This window comes from Lactuca sativa, chromosome 7 (genome assembly GCF_002870075.4).
Source record: "Lactuca sativa cultivar Salinas chromosome 7, Lsat_Salinas_v11, whole genome shotgun sequence".
Classification (NCBI taxonomy): domain Eukaryota; kingdom Viridiplantae; phylum Streptophyta; class Magnoliopsida; order Asterales; family Asteraceae; genus Lactuca; species Lactuca sativa.
This window is the reverse complement of record NC_056629.2, coordinates 24,664,085-24,676,188: the sequence shown is the minus strand read 5'-3', so window position 1 is coordinate 24,676,188 and position 12,104 is coordinate 24,664,085. Positions and strand designations below refer to the sequence as shown.

At 28.1% G+C, this 12,104-nt stretch overlaps 1 pseudogene; it reads left to right on the top strand.

Annotated features, from left to right (window-relative positions):
* On the top strand, positions 1-1,120 carry LOC128127207 (G-type lectin S-receptor-like serine/threonine-protein kinase At4g27290; annotated as a pseudogene).
* The last annotated feature ends 10,984 nt before the right edge of the window (positions 1,121-12,104 follow it).

Genomic DNA, 12,104 nt, shown 5'->3' with positions numbered 1-12,104 from the left:
ATGGCAGTAAAAAGGCTCTCAAAAATTTGCGAACAAAGGATAGAGGAACTAAAAAACGAGGTTAGATTGATTGCGAAACTCCAACGTCGAAACCTTGTTCGAGTATTAGGTTATTGCATTGAGCTCGAAGAGAAATTGTTGATTTATGAGTTTATGGAAAACAGAAGTCTTGATATGTTACTTTTTGGTAAGATTTTCACAAGCGTTGTTTTTTTTTTCTTTTGATTTTAATAGTTTTTTCGTCAAAATGTAATTTTTTTTTAAATCATTATAGAAAAAGATAAAAGCCTAGAACTCAACTAGAAAAAACAAGTTGATGTTATTCGTGAGATTGTATGCGAGCTTCTTTATCTTCATCAAGATTCAAGATTTACAATCGTCCATCGAGATATGAAAGCGAGTAATATTTTGTTTGATAAGGAAATGACCCCGAAGATATCAGACTTCGGTATCGTAAGAATTTTTGGAAATGATCAGATAAAAGCGGCAACAAATATAGTGATTGGAACATAGTATGTTTTGTTGAGTATATATATATATATATATATATATATATATATATATATATATATATATATATATATATATATATATATATATATATATATATATAGGACTAGGATCAAATGAAAACACCAAAAAGGTTGAGAACGCGAGAACAAAGTATATTAATTTGCGATTCCATGTATTCATTTGTGGAGAAATGATAAATTTTTACACCTTTAATTTCAATTGAAGAGAAAAAGAATATTCATGTTGATTGTGCGTAAAAATTTATCATTTCTCCACAAATGAATACATGGAATCACAAATCAATATACTTGTTCTCGCGTTCTCAACATTTTAGATGTTCTCATTTGATTGTTTCCATATATACATATACATATATATATATATATATATATATATATATATATATATATATATATATATATATATATATATATATATATAAACATTTTTTTTAGACAAATTTACTCTCCTAGTATTTTTGTTAAATTTTTGTAATGGTTATATGTCACCTGAATATATGATGAACAGATATTTCTCAACAAAGTCCGATATTTTTAGTTTTGGGGTTTTGATTCTTTAGATAGTGAGCGATAAAAGAAATATATGATCATCAAACACAAATAGCCAACTTAACCTTCTTGAACAAGTGATTACTATTAGGACTACTTTCTCTAGTTACTAAAACTAATTGGTCACGACTAAAAAATGTTAATAAAAATTACTTACTAATTAACTACATTTTATAATTATGATGATACATTAAAATTAATCAGTTTGTCTTTAAATAAAGATCAATACTTATATATATATATATATATATATATATATATATATATATATATATATATATATATATATATATAGAGAGAGAGAGAGAGAGAGAGAGCTAGGTTTAGGTATTTAAAGTAATTATTGTGTTATTGTATGCACCAATCAGATTTTAGATAAATTAAATCATTTAATAAATAATATCAGGGTATTATAGTAATCTCATTATTAGTTAATTATGGTAAAATAGATATATAACTGGATATTAAATGTATTCCTAATAAATCGCAAGAAGCACAGATATATTTAAAACATTCAATCGGCATCAAGATTCAAAACCCTAAATTGAAGCCAATATCGTTCCTGATCCATCGTCTAATCCTAAATTGAACATTTAGTCGATTATCAAGATGTAAATCAAAGTCAACATCGTCTCTAATCTACTGATTTTTCTTCTTCTATTGTCAACATTCAAAACCCATGACCAGGTGATGAATATCCATCTCGAACTAACTGGTAAGCTTTTTTTTCTTTTTTGTTTTTTTTTCTTTAATTGATCAGTCGAAACCTTGACTGCCTTCCTGCTCGTGTCCACCTCCACTTCTTCATCGTATTCGCCATTTCTTCCTTCCCCTTTTATCTAAAATCATCGGCAAAATGAACATTCGTCTCCACGGCTTCAACCTTCTTTTTTCTGTCAAAAATTGAGGTTTCTGTTTTCAAGTCGCCACGCCTGGACTTGATTTTCTTTCAGCAAACTAATTTACCATCTTCTTTTCATATCCGATATGTTTTAATTTTGTCTATTTTCAGCCTCATTGGATGTTTATAGAGTGAATTTTGAGTTTTTATGAACTATTTATGCTGCTTTGAGAGGAGTTTTTAATTTTATCATACAAGACTGAAATAACTGAATTGTGATTGTAGAACATATCCCGGTCAGATTCAATTCTTTTGGATTTGCATTGGCTATTGTTTTTCTATTGAATTGTATATGTGAGGTTTGATTACTTAAACATAGTAGAGAAAAAGACTGACTTCAGCTACCTAGGTTTTACTTATTTTACTTATTAAACAGTAACTGTAGTTGTAGTGTAAAAGAGGTTGTGTCAATGACCTTCTTCTTATATGTAAAGTACAAAGTGAAGGTAGTTTGTCACTATTTTCATATCAAATTTACTTCTTCTTATATGATAAAAATCAATTTGTTTCTGTAGATGATTCAATGGATGATATTAGTGCGATTCCAATTCTTTTGGAATGGAATCACGAATTCCAATTCTGTTGGAATGGAATCATGAATTCTAATTATGTTGGAATAGAGTGGATATTTTCTCACTGATTTATGCATGTTCTACAATTCTTGGTTATTGGTTTTGATGCAATTCACAAGTCCACATATTTTTCCAAAGGAAGTTAGTTTTTTATTTTTCATTTGCTAATGTATTATTGGAATCTAAACTACAATTTGGTTTTGTTTTCACAGAAATTGATGCTTGAAAAACGGACTACAAAATTGAAAGTGATTCTAAGCAACATTATTCTTTTAGAATGTATTAGTGTCGTTAGATTTTGATGTTTACTCTCCTGTTTTGAAAGTTTTTTTAGTTTTATTATTTAACAATAAATATAATTCTTAACAATTGTTACTTGTATTCTATAAGAAATAATGTATTTTTTGTTTTTATTCTTCAATTGATTGTTCAAGAATTTGTTATTCTACAAAAAGTTTTTAAAGTCATGATCAAGAAATAGGTTCAAAAATATTTTTATTATTTATGCTTCAAGAATATTTTTATTTTTGAATATACTCATAAACATATTATGTCAGAATGTCCGAATTAAAAGAGTTTTAATTCGTAAAATCGGATTTTTAAAATTAATAGAATCTGTGATCTCTTAAAATATGCAATTTTCCTTTATTAAATGTATATTAATTGACTAAAATACCCTTGTAATTAAATTATATGGTATTTTTCAATTATATTTAATTCAATAGTATGTATTAATCACTTTTTAAAATACGTAAAATTGATTAGCCCACATTTATACATACAATAACACAATAATTAATTTGAATAGAATAACATGTGACAACCCGAAACTTTTATCCTGTACACTTAGCTAATTCTATAAATGTCAAACTCGTTTCAACTATCTTTTAACATTGTTTTGAGCCTGTTTGAATAATCTAAAGCCTTGTATAACCAAAGTTTGACTTAGGGATGGGTTGGTTTAAGATCTAGGGTTGCAAAAAGGCCAAACACTCCCTTTAGAGGAGTGCGTGGCCACACACATGAGTGTGTGGCCGCACACCCGAGCGTGTGGCTGCACACCCATTATCTATATATAGATGAGGCTCATTTTCACTTCATTTCCCCTCTCCTCAACCATATACACCCCCAGGACCACACACACATCCTATATAAAGGGTAGACCCCTTCCATTTATTCCTTTCACTCCTTGGCCACACACTACTCCTTTTCTCTCAAGAGTCTTCAACCGCAAACCCTCCCAAGGCCTCAAAAACGGTCCGTTTTGGTGGAGGTTGCACTTGACACTCGACATCCCTAACGATCTCACATTCGAATCACACGTCAAACGGTGAGTTCATACCCCTACACTTTTATGAGTTTTTCATGTTTTCAGAAGGGGGGGGGGGAATACAAGCAAAAGTACAAGGAAACTTGTGCTCAAAGTATATTATTTTGTTTAAGATAATTATATTTTTAGTATGCTTTTAACACATAAAACAGTTTTACCAAACGGCTAACAAATCAACTCGTAGAAACAGTTTTATAAACTAGAGCAATGAACTTATGAATCATGTAGCAAAATGTATTGTTTTATAAAGGATTCATGTTAATCACAAAAGGATTTTCTATATTATTACTTGTAAATTTGTTAGTCTAAGTTGGAGACACGTCCTTGGTAACACTCACCACAAGAAACAGAGTGTAGGACTAGCACTTGTAACCAGAATCTCTTGTAGGGAGAGCATGACTGTTGTGTATAGATCTATACGGGACTGACAACCCCGCACCTTGCTGCTAGCTACAGTCGGACCGGCAGGTCTACAGGTGACAAAGTCATTAAGGAGACCGGCCGTTGCGGGCCATATCCAGTTAGTTATGGTTATAAAACTCACAACCTAGATAACAGATATTTACTTTTGTAATAATGAATCAAGTGAACTAACCTCAAAGTAATAACCGATTTGATTACTAGAGGGTATTAATAGTACCTTCAGGATTTAGTTCAAAACGTTTTCTTTTATTATTTTTATTTATAAAATAGGACTAATATACGTCACTGGGTGTACAATGTTTTTAAAAGAAAACTACGTTTACCGATATAAGTATGGTAGATACTTGTACACCTCAGTTTAGAACGAATAACCAACCATCAACTTTTAGGGAAAATATAGGATTTTCTCGGAATAACTCAGCTATTCATAAACGGATTGTTTTTACATATAACTAACGGATATTCATATTCATTCCACGACTCCTTGGGTTGTACATACCTTGTATGAATCTGGATGTCATGGAAGGAATGGTTTTTCAAACATGCTTTTCATAAGAAAATATAGATTTTCTTAAGGAACACTTTTCAAAAGGATTCAAGGAATCATTTTCCATCAAAACTAAATGCTTATGAACTCACCAGTTTTATGTTGATATTCTTTCAAAACTGCTTGTATTCTCAGGGATTAAGTAGACAGGTACTTCCAGGACTTTTGGAGAAGTCGGCGCGTTAGAGTCACGTCTTTCAATTTTACTTTTGTCATGAATAAAACTATGTACTAAGACAATGTAAACCTTATTCATATATGTATTCAATGTTTGGTTGTGTTTACTATGCTTGCTATGATACAACTATTGTGATACTACGCATGACATCAACCATACTTCAACGTTTCCGCCGTTCCGGTTTGGGGTGTGACATAACCTAAGCCTATATATATATATATATATATATATATATATATATATATATATATATATATATATCGTCCCTAATAAATAAATATATTTTTGCCACATGTCACATTCTCATTTATTTTGCCACATGTAATTTTGTGGTTATTTTTAATTAATTTTTATTCCACATGTTATTTTGTGGTTTTTTTCATTTTATTAATTTCCACGTAATATTTAAATATAATAATTGCAATAAATGTAATAATAAATGCATATCAATTTCATTAATTGACTTCCTTTTAATTTCAAATTTTCAAAATTAAAGTTTTATTAGTTTCCTTTGTTTATTTATATACATTATTTGTTTAATTAAAAAAAACAAACAATTTAATTTTAACAATTCAATATTTTTCGATTTTTTTCTTATAAATTCAAACTTCTTACATGTTTAGAATTTCGTATTTCTTTTTTTTTCTTTAAAATGAACCCATGTAATACATGGGTCTTACACATACTATATATATATATATATATATATATATATATATATATATATATATATATATATATATATATATATATATATATATATATATATATGGAAGAGTAATATGGAAAATGAATGATTATGGCAACACATATTTAAACCAATGAAAATATGACAACACATCACTTCCACAATACATTATTTGTGAAGAAAGAAATGGACACGTGTCATTTGATTATTGGTTCCGGTAGATATTGCCCTAGTTATTTGTTTTCCATATAACTCATTCATATATATATATATATATATATATATATATATATATATATATATATATATATATATATATATATATATATATATATATATTTTTGGGTATCCAAATTTTTTGTTTTTTTGACAATCTCTTTAAGCAATCTTAAAAACATGTAGCCAATAACGATTCTAAAAAAACATCTAAACTTTTATTTAAGCTATTCTAAATCAGAAACGGAAGTACGATTAGTACAAACAATCCCACGAATCTATTTTTTCCTTGCGACTCAGAGCTTATGGTTTTATGGAATAAATGTGATGCCAACATAAACTTAGAAACATAGTATGATAATGAAGAGTAAAGAGGGTCGTTTCAATCAGTTTGGGGACTATAAGCGAACCAAAAGTTAGAGCCCTTTCATAAATACAATTAAAGTCATTTTAATTTTGTTCATTATTAATTTCAACATCAGACATAATTTTTCTTTTGCTTTTTAATTAGAGCTATTTTTTCATATTTTCTCTTAGACATAATTTTTCTTTTTATTTGACAACAACTATCACCAAGACAATATATATATATATATATATATATATATATATATATATATATATATATATATATATATATATATATATATATATATATATATATATATATATATATATATATATATGCTTTCGTAAAAGTTAAAACCAACAAGTAATTATTAATCTTAACATAGCGTCTTTCTTGATTTCTAATTAAGTGCCCTTTTCTTTTATAAATAATAAATTAAAAAATTATATTCTTTTCACAAATTTCGAATATTCGAAACATCTGAAAATTACAAAATGCTTTATACAAATCCGAAAAACTTCATATCTAAATTTTGGATGTATCAAAATTCTTATATCTAAAATTGCGGATAATTTCGTATCGAAATTTTAGATTTTTCATTCGATTTTGAATATTATTAAACACCCTTACTTGCAGCAATGAAAACTTCCAAAGAGATTATCAATATTATATATAGGATTAATGTGATAAAAATGTAATCAACTATTTAAAATGTCTTGAAATATTATTAAATTAAAAAAAAAATCATCGAAAGGTAATCAACTATTGTTTTAATTTATAAAGTATCATTTAAAATATCATTTTGTTTTTTTAAAATATCATTCTAATAACGATATTTTAAAAAAGAAGACGATAGATGATCACATTTTAATGACATTTTTTTTTTGTTGAATGGTGTTTTAAAACATTTTAAAAAGTTCGTTACTATTATATGATCAGGTCGGACCTGACAATAGACAACTTGGGTGGTCGTCCACGGACCATGTCTCTAAGAGCCCAAAATTCATAAAGTATATGTTATAACTGTATAAAGAAAAACTAATTTATCTAAAAATATTAAGAGAATTATTTTTCTTTAAATTAATTGTTTTTGTAATGTTTTGACCATATTTATGTTTTTTTTAATATTAATACTAAATTTTATAAAGGTATGTCTATTTTTGATTTAATTTTTATTATATTTATGATTTTGAAGGACTATTTTTTTTGTCTTGAACCACTATATCTTTGGACTAACTTTGGTTAAGGCATTAACTATATATATATATATATATATATATATATATATATATATATATATATATATATATATATATATATATATATATATATATATATATATATATATATATATATATATATATATATATATATATATGCAAAAGTTCAACAAGGAACCATTTTAAATCATAGAAACCAAGGAACCATTAAGTTTTCATTTTCAGATCTAATTATTTATCGAAAAAAATTCTAAAAATATAGAAATTCATAATTTTTTATCTTCATTCCATTGTTATCAAATTTGATAAATTTTTTTTACTTTTTTTATCTGTTCAGATTCAATTTGTGAATCTGCACTATAAATCATTAATTTTGTATAAATTCACTGTATTAATCTGCTCAAATTCACAGTGTAAATCTGAACAGATTAAAAAAAAAAATTATCAAATTATCAATAGATGGAGGATAAAAAGTTATGAATATCTATATATATTCTTTTTTGATGAAAATTTACTCTAGAAGTTTGGTTCCTTGGTTCTAAGATTTAAAATAGTTCCTTATTGAACCCAACCATATATGTGTATATATATATATATATATATATATATATATATATATATATATATATATATATATATAGAGAGAGAGAGAGAGAGAGAGCGCGCGCGAGAGAGAGAGAGAGAGCTTAGGGAATATGTGGCTGTTATATACACCTAAACTTATATATAGAACCCTCCAAACTATGTAGTTTTGATCCATATATATAATTAAGCTAATCATGATATCTCGTTTACTATTCTTCTTTGATCTCGTGACTTACTAAAATGATCGAATTTATGTTCTTTTTCTTCATTGTGTCTAAGAACTTAAAGTATTAAAAGTAATGACCATTTAATCAACCATATTAAATTTTTTATAAAAACTAATAGAATAAAAGATAAAAGAAAAAAAATTCAATAACTCAATCGAGCTTTTCACAAAATCATTGTATATAGTTTCACAAAAGAAGGACAAAATGTTTGAGTTTGGTTCGTTAAAAAATGTTGATTTTTAACTTTCCCTATAAACTTCAATAATTCTTTGCAATAAGAAGATTTAAATTGATCTTTTTCATTCCATAATTTAACTCCATTCAATGGTATTCTATTAAAACAAAATTTAGAAAAAATGAAATTGATTTTTTTTTTTATTAAAACTATGTCGTTTAAATGGTTCTATACCTAAACTTACGTACATAAAAGTCACATATTCATTTTCCCGCATTTATTGTCCAGTGAAAAAAAAACTTATAATTCAAAAAAAAAACATTCTCTAAAATAAAATTATTTATTGTTTCCCTTATTTCGTGTGTGTGTATATATATATATATATATATATATATATATATATATATATATATATATATATATATATATATATATATATATATATATATGGTAAAACACACTACATGGTATTAGATTGAAACTTTTATGAACTTTCAAATTTTTAATAATACATAAAATGGTTAGTTAATGTGAGATAAATACAAAAATAATAATAATAACTTTATACCTAAATTTTAACCTTCTATAATTTTTTGATAATAATAATAATATGGTTTTAAAGTTAATTGTGTACAAAAATATAAATTTCAATGATTTCCCAACATGATCAGTTTATTCGTTATAAATCAAATCGTTTTACATAAAAAAGAAATACTCAAAACTCTATACATATAACACTCAATCACTTATATTTGTAAAAAGATCATCTAGATACAGAACAGAATCTAAGAAGATACAGAAATCCTAATTGAGACTTAACAAGCAAGACGAAAGAAAATATCTAACACAAAAAAAAAAAAAAAAAAAATCAGTTCTAATGAGAGAACTGAACAAGAACAACTATAAATAACGTGGTCACAATAATAACCCATGAAACACCCATGGATCGGGTTTGAATTGAAAAGCATGTGAGCCTACAAAACCTGCATATAAGAAATATACAACCAACCCACAAGAATACAATAACTTACCAAAGCAACCCTTAGCTACATATTTAAGAAAACAAGTTTGAATGATAAGTTTGATAGTACTTATTACTTTCAACAAATTACTAATAATAATTTGCAAGAACATAAAATTATAAATATAACATCCCAAAAACCACGACCAAAATATTTCATTTTCAAAAGACATTTTCATAAAATGCACAAATGATTAAACATTGTGTTCAAAACAGAAGCATAGAAATCAGAGTATCAAAATCATCTCTCAAAACATAAATTAGCAGGACGATGTGCACGATCATGCCTTCTCTTAGACTCGATCATCTTAAGTATCTGAAAACATTTAAATCCACAACTATAAACCAAAGATTAGTAAGTTCCTCCAAAATACCGCACACAATAATACATATACAATGCATGCACATCATACTCACAACACAAAGACTGGATTGCCTTGGGCCCACAACCACAAAGACTGGATTTCCCTTGGGTGCATAGTCACAAAGATTGGATTGTCCCGGGCCCACATTCACAAAGAGTGGATCCCCCCTCCCCCCCCCCCCCCCCCCCGAACCTACAACTTATGGTTAGATTGCTAGCGGGTATGTTCACCTACACCACAAAGCAATACCGTCTCAACCCAACCACACTATGTCCAAAACAAAAACTGGCAAACATAGGTAATCATAACTTATCTACTAGTCTAATAGATCACTACAAAATAACAACATCCTGCACACAAGGACACATACTACAGTACAAAGTATAGTGATAAAACTCACCTCATAGTCAAGCAAACATCAAAATTATTCATAGATCCAATAACCGACACTATAAGTCACCTATGTAACAATTAGGGACCATTTTTTAAACTACAACGCAAAACCCTCAGATTGACCTAAAGTCAAACTTGGTTAAATGTCAACGGTCAAAGTCAAAGTTAACAGTCAAAAAGTTTCCCATACGGTCGCCACATCTTGACCGAGCTTCTGTTACGTTATGGTGGTCTCAAGACAAAACAATCACAGAGATTGCCTTTTCTCACGTCGTGAGCACTATTCTAGCCTCCTTAATGCATTAAATTCTTAGTCGTTAAGACCACTCATTCATACTTTCTGAGAGGCTTTCCCACTCCCAATGCAACATAAAAATTAGTGCTTTATGGATATGCATGTCTCTTCCATTTTAGGTCCAAAAACTTTGAAGAAATGAACTCAAACTTGTGCATGTGACCAAATACACCATATAAACATAGACTCGAAACATATAACCCCAAAGGGACCCTAAGGATCCATAAAGTTGCCAAATTTATGGAACCTAATTCAAACTCTCATAATCATGGAGAAAAGACACAAGAAACCTAGATCTAGAAGCACCAATCATAAATGTTGGATCTTGAGTACTTACAGAGATACAAAATATGAGCAAGGATGAGGAGAGGATGTTAGCTTGCTAGATCTTTGAACCAAGAGCTTCTTCTTCTTCAAGACACTAAAACACCACCAAAAACTCCAAATATGGATGAGAGAGGAGATGGTAGGCTGATATATAGTGGTGAAAGGAAGGCTAGAGTTTCTCTTAAGAGGCTTTAGATATAATGGAGGATAGAAAAATGCCTGAAAAATATGAAACCACCCTTTAAATACATAGAAAACTCTAAAATTCATGGGCCTTAGCTGCCCAACGCTCATCTCGTGACAGCCTGTTTGTCACCTCATGATGACTCATCATGTCGTTAAAAGTTTTTAATTTTTTTTAAAGATATTTGAAATAGTTTTTTGGATTAAGAGTTTTTATGTAAAAAATTATAAATTCATAATTCATAATTCCTAAAAAAAACTTCTTAAATTAAAATTGTTTTTTAAAACTAAAAGAACTTCTAAAACCTCCTAAACCTTTTTGCCAAACATAACTTTAAATAAAAGTATAATTTTGACCAGTTCGCTTATGATTTTATTATTGATTTATATGGCAGTTGACATTTTTAATAATAATAAATTAATTAAATTAATAGAAAAATAAAACCAACTTCCCCTCGTCCCTAACTCTCTTCGACATACAACCCCAAGAAAGTACTTTGCCTTTTGAGTTTTGACTTTGAGATTGTTCATTCCGGAGGATTTGCTATTTATATGATCCTTTTTCAATAAACAAGAGTTTATATCTCATCAGATTAATTCGTATGTATATGCATTTGTATTTTTAGTATTTTTCTTCTTGTCCGGTTTGACCATTAAGGGCGTGTTTGACACAGAGCTTTTGAAAGCGTCTGGGAGTTTCTAACTTCTAGCTTTTGATAAAACGCTTTAGTTTAAACAAAAAGCTTCGTTTGGCAGTAGGAGCGTTTAGCTTTTAGTTTTAACAAAACGCTCCGATTCTAATAGCTAGTAGCAAGTAGTTGGTAGCGGGTAGCTGGTAGCGTGTAGCAAGTAGCTGGTAGCGGGAAGCTGTAGCTTTTATTTGTTATATAAATGTTTGGCAAAAATAGCTGGAAGCTTTTGAAATATATAAAATTACATAAAAGGACAATTGATTATAAATAAATAAATATATAAATATATTTTTAAGGGTAATTATGGAAATTGATTTCAAAAGCTCAGGAGCGTT